This window comes from Coregonus clupeaformis, chromosome 1, assembly GCF_020615455.1.
Source record: "Coregonus clupeaformis isolate EN_2021a chromosome 1, ASM2061545v1, whole genome shotgun sequence".
NCBI lineage: Eukaryota > Metazoa > Chordata > Actinopteri > Salmoniformes > Salmonidae > Coregonus > Coregonus clupeaformis.
In genome coordinates, this window is record NC_059192.1 from 49,074,429 (window position 1) to 49,080,965 (window position 6,537).

The window sequence follows — 6,537 nt, forward strand, 5'->3', positions numbered from 1 at the left end:
TACAGGATTTTTTAACCACATGATTGAACCCCCAATTAACGTCTTGGCAATAACAGCAGATGTGTAGACGCAAATGTTTTGTTATGTGTCATGGAAAAGTAAAGAATAGTTTTTCAGGCTGCGCTCCAGCAGTCAATCAGCTTCAGGTTGTTGGATAAAGCAGTGGTCGTCACACACCAATATCTGTATTGTTGCTCTATCCTTTCTCCCCTTTCTAAAGGGAAACCCTTTAAACGTAATACCCTCGTTTCAAACCATGGCAGCTCACTGGGCCTAGTATCTGAGGTTTTACATATAGCAGGCCTACAGTGCCTTGCAAAAGTATTCATCCCCCTTGGCGTTTTTCCTATTTTGTTGCATTACAACCTGTAATTTAAATGGATTTTTATTTGGATTTCATGTAATGGACATACACAAAATAGTCCAAATTGGTGAAGTGAAATTTAAAAAGTAACTTGTTTCAAAAAATTCTAAAAAATACATAACGGAAAGTGGTGCATGCATATGTATTCACCCCCTATGCTATGAAGCCCCTAAATAAGATCTGGTGCAACCAATTACCTTCAGAAGTCACATAATTAGTTAGATTGCACACGGGTGGACTTTATTTAAGTGTCATGATCTCAGTATATACAGTGGGGGAAAAAAGTATTTAGTCAGCCACCAATTGTGCAAGTTCTCCCACTTAAAAAGATGAGAGAGGCCTGTAATTTTCATCATAGGTACACGTCAACTATGACAGACAAAATGAGGAAAAAAATTCCAGAAAATTACATTGTAGGATTTTTAATGAATTTATTTGCAAATTATCGTGGAAAATAAGTATTTGGTCAACAACAAAAGTTTCTCAATACTTTGTTATATACCCTTTGTTGGCAATGACACAGGTCAAACGTTTTCTGTAAGTCTTCACAAGGTTATCACACACTGTTGCTGGTATTTTGGCCCATTCCTCCATGCAGATCTGCTCTAGAGCAGTGATGTTTTGGGGCTGTCGCTGGGCAACACAGACTTTCAACTCCCTCCAAAGATTTTCTATGGGGTTGAGATCTGGAGACTGGCTAGGGCACTCCAGGACCTTGAAATACTTCTTACGAAGCCACTCCTTCGTTGCCCGGGCGGTGTGTTTTGGATCATTGTCATGCTGAAAGACCCAGCCACGTTTCATCTTCAATGCCCTTGCTGATGGAAGGAGGTTTTCACTCAAAATCTCACGATACATGGCCCCATTCATTCTTTCCTTTACACGGATCAGTCGTCCTGGTCCCTTTGCAGAAAAACAGCCCCAAAGCATGACGTTTCCACCCCCATGCTTCACAGTAGGTATGGTGTTCTTTGGATGCAACTCAGCATTCTTTGTCCTCCAAACACGACGAGTTGAGTTTTTACCAAAAAGTTCTATTTTGGATTGATCTGACCATATGACATTCTCCCAATCCTCTTTTGGATCATCCAAAAGCACTCTAGCAAACTTCAGATGGGCCTGGACATGTACTGGCTTAAGCAGGGGGACACGTCTGGCACTGCAGGATTTGAGTCCCTGGCGGCGTAGTGTTTTACTGATGGTAGGCTTTGTTACTTTGGTCCCAGCTCTCTGCAGGTCATTCACACACCCCCGTGTGGTTCTGGGATTTTTGCTCACCGTTCTTGTGATCATTTTGACCCCACGGGGTGAGATCTTGCATGGAGCCCCAGATCGAGGGAGATTATCAGTGGTCTTGTATGTCTTCCATTTCCTAATAATTGCTCCCACAGTTGATTTCTTCAAACCAAGCTGCTTACCTATTGCAGATTCAGTCTTCCCAGCCTGGTGCAGGTCTACAATTTTGTTTCTGGTGTCCTTTGACAGCTCTTTGGTCTTGGCCATAGTGGAGTTTGGAGTGTGACTGTTTGAGGTTGTGGACAGGTGTCTTTTATACTGATAACAAGTTCAAACAGGTGCCATTAATACAGGTAACGAGTGGAGGACAGAGGAGCCTCTTAAAGAAGAAGTTACAGGTCTGTGAGAGCCAGAAATCTTGCTTGTTTGTAGGTGACCAAATACTTATTTTCCACCATAATTTGCAAATAAATACATTAAAAATCCTACAATGTGATTTTTTTTTTTTCCTCAATTTGTCTGTCATAGTTGACGTGTACCTATGATGAAAATTACAGGCCTCTCTCATCTTTTTAAGTGGGAGAACTTGCACAATTGGTGGCTGACTAAATACTTTTTTCCCCACTGTATACACTTGTTCTGACAGCCCCCAGAGTCTGCAACACCACTAAGCAAGGGGCACCACCAAGCAAGCGGCACCATGAAGACCAAAGGAGCTCTCCAAACATGTCAGGGACAAAGTTGTGGAGAAGTACAGATCAGGGTTGGGTTATAAAAAAATATCAGAAACTTTGAACATCCTACGGAGCACCATTAAATCCATTAATAAAAAATTTAAAGAATATGGCACCACAACAAACCTGCCAAGAGAGGGCCGCCCACAAAAACTCATGGACCAAGCAAGGAGGGCATTAATCAGAGAGGCAACAAAGAGACCAAAGATAACCCTGAAGGATCTGCAAAGCTCCACAGCGGAGATTGGAGTATCTGTCCATAGGAGAACTTTAAGCCGTACACTCCACAGAGCTGGGCTTTACGGAAGAGTTTGCCAGAAAAAAAGCCATTGCTTAAAGAATGAAATAAGCAAACACATTTGGTGTTTGCCAAAAGGCATGTGGGAGACTCCCCAAACATATGGAAGAAGGTACTCTGGTCAGATGAGACTAAAATTGAGCTTTTTGGCCATCAAGAAAAAGCTATGTCTGGCGCAAACCCAACACCTCTCATCACCCAGAGAACACCATCCCCACAGTGAAGCATGGTGATGGCAGCATCATTGGCAGAGACAGGTCAGAATTGAAGGAATGATGGATGACGCTATATACAGGGACATTTTTGAGGGAAACCTGTTTCAGTCTTCCAGAGATTTGAGACTGGGACGGAGGTTCACCTTCCAGCAGGACAATGACCCTAAGCATACTGCTAAAGCAACACTCGAGTGGTTTAAGGGGAAACATTTAAATGTCTTGGAATGGCCTAGTCAAAGCCCAGACTTCAACCCAATTGAGAATCTGTGGTATGACTTAAAGATTGCTGTACACCAGCAGAACCCATCCAACTTGAAGAAGCTGGAGCAGTCTTGCCTAGAAGAATTGGCAAAAATCCCAGTGGCTAGATGTGCCAAGCTTATAGAGACATACCCCAAGAGACTTGCAGCTCTAATTGCTGCAAATGGTGGCTCTACAAAGTATTGACTTTGGGGGGGGTGAATAGTTATGCACACTCAAGTTTTCTGTTTTTTTGTCTTATTTCTTTTTTGTTTCACAATAAATCATATTTTGCGTCTTCAAAGTGGTAGGCATGTTGTGTAAATCAAATGATACAAACCATTTTAATTCCAGGTTGTAAGGCAACAAAATAGGAAAAATGCCAAGTGGGGTGAATAATTTTGCAAGCCAATGTACCTCTGGAATATAATTAATAGTGGATGATAGTGTAGTGGCTTGGGGCTCTATTCAATCCACATAGCGGAAGTTCAGCATTACAGCGTGATTGACATTTTATTGGCAATGTTCCCGTACTATTGGAGACTGCAATCACGGTAAGCGCTGCATTTGTCGGCTCAATCAGAAATTATCTTCAAATTTACGCTTCCGCGATGCAATTGAATAGAGCCTTTAGTCTGAAATCTCCTCAATCAGGCCCTCGTAATCAACAGAGGAGACTGATTAATAAGTCAATATACTTAACACAGCCCTCTGGCCCCATTTGGCCTAATTTTCCAAAGAAGGCACTTGACCAATGATAGTTCACTTAGGTTGCAGGTGTTAGTTAAAATGCCTTCAATTGTATTGAGTTTTCAGTGGGACCGTGTAACGTGACTTGCTGACCCATTTTGGCTCAAATATTCTGGGAACATTTTGTTTATTTTCTAAGCAAATTGGATGATGAGAGAATTCAAAACAAAAGCTGCCTGATCTTAGCAAAGCATGTGTTCCAGTATACTGTCTCATGACCAGGCCTGACTAGACTGGGAACATGCTGTGGTTCTCAACCCAGAGGTGTTGTACTGTATCTGAAATGCTCCACTGAATATGAGCTACATAAAAGGCTTAGACCACAGGGTGGGGAAAATTGGAGCTTTTAAGATTTAGCAGTCTTTCTGTCTGTAGGTCAACTGACACATCCTTCATGCCAAAACTGGATCCTGATGAAGGACTTGTGATCAAGGTATGTCTGCTTGATCGCCAGCTCCTCTCAGCCTGTGGTGGATGTGGAGATTGTGGACATCCATCACTCTCCTTCTCCTGTCCTGGTCAATAGGCCTTGGCTCCTGTGGCCACTCTCAGCTGGTGAGAGGGACAGGAGGGGGTAAAGGGGGAGATATTTCACAGCAAGACACCACAGAGAGCCTCATGATCTGTATTGGTCACTGCTCCTCTGACCTTGTGTAGGGTGGGCGATCTGCTACCGCAGCGACCCATAGGAGCCCATGTCACTATACATTCTCTCATTGTTATACGTGAAATTAGCTCCTCTAAAAATAGCCCTGCGCTGGCCATTAGCCAATCAGAGGAGAGACGGAGGCTGCATGAAGGAGGGAAAGAGGTGGCTGGCTGGAGGAGGCTGGTCAGGTATTGGGGCTGACTGCTAGAGGTTATTCGCTGAGTCACCCTGTTTTCTGCCCAGGAGTCAGGACACGAGAGGAGGGAGACAGCTGCAAATCCAGGACTGTGCAAGGCGTCTGGCCAACAAACCCAATCATTTTTTACATTTATACATTTTAGTCATTTAGCAGACGCTCTTATTCAGAGCGACTTACAGTTAGTGAGTGCATACATTTTTCATACTGGCCCCCCATGGGAATCGAACCCACAATCCTGGCGTAGCAAGCGCCATGCTCTACCAAGTGAGCTACAGGGTGAAATGTCAGCTTTTTTCAGCCTGTGTGGGTGTAAATGGACAACTCCAGTGGAGCCGAAGGGACAGCAAACTGATTTACAACAGCAGTGATAATGGTGCAGAATGATCCAATTATCACTCTCCATTTGCAGCTCTTTATTCATTTTTCAATTGGCCACTTCTGATTACAAAGATCGACTTTCCCTGAATAAAAAGATCCAAAGATCTTTTCTCAAATAAATATATTTTCTCAAATTTGAAGTGCTTTACTTTGATTTTAGGGGATACTTATTTTTCGATGTTATAATTTTGGCTTTTAACTTTAAATAATATGAGGTCTTATCCCAATAACTTTAAGTCCCCAATCTCCCATACACCTTACCTCAACATCTCTCAGCACTCTGTCTCAGCCCCTCGTTCCCCCATAATTCTCTTTCTCATTCGATGTCTGTTTCTTTCATACATTCACGTCACACGCATAGTACAGACAATCTGACATGAATCAGCTTCAACAGTAATACCATAGCCACTGCAGAATATATCCCCATCCTATTTTCCCTACTGATACAGAGGAAAGTGGCACGGAACTGTTTCTTGCTTGATAATGTTGAGTTGAGACGAGTTCAGACTAACAAGTCATGATGACTCTAAACCCCATCCTGAATATTACAGATAAAAGCCTGACTCTGGGACCCTGAGCCGGACACCTGGGGTGCACACGCAAACACGTTTACACATTTGTCCTTAAGCACTTCTTTAACACACTATGTTCTGATTTCTTACATTATATTCTTATCTAATAACTGCACACACACACATAATGTGCAACAGATCATTAATATTCCTGCCGTGCCCTATCACCCCACCCTGCCTGACTATTACGCTTTCCGGTCTTTCCCTCAATGGCACCACAGCACTCTCTTTATAGAACATCCTGAGCTGTATTAAACTGAAGCATAAACATACAACGAAACTGTATCTATATACAGTATATCTCTACATATTAAAAATATGTTGATACTATATCTGCACCACCTTTTAGTATGCATCATGAGTATGGATAGCTTTTACAGGTAAGGCACTCTAAAAGGGCTCTCTTTGCCATTCACTTTGATGTAGAGAGGGGGGATGCTGTGTGTATTGCATGGATGTGCGCTAGCAGCCATATGTATCTAACTTCACATGCGCTAATTATAGCTCTGGGCTTCATGATCCATTCCCCCTCCCTGTCCTCCTGCTGCCAATGAGATCAAATACAGTGAGCTGGATTAGAGCGGCAACGCAAATCTCATTAGTGGTTTTCTGTATTATTATTGGGAGAGATCACAGTGGCATCTCGATTTCTATTAGGGAAAAACCTGCTGATCAATGTACAAGTAAGTGTGGTGTATCTACGGGATATACATTATATACTGTATATAGTGGGATGTACAGCATATACCGTTTTTTTTGTTGCTGTTTTTGTTTGTTATGTTTTTCCTTTATTATTTTCTTCTAACCCTACCACCCCTCCCCTAATTGGAGTAAACTAATGGACAACAACACTTAGGCTTCTACTTCCAGCTTATACATACATACTATATACATTTTACGGG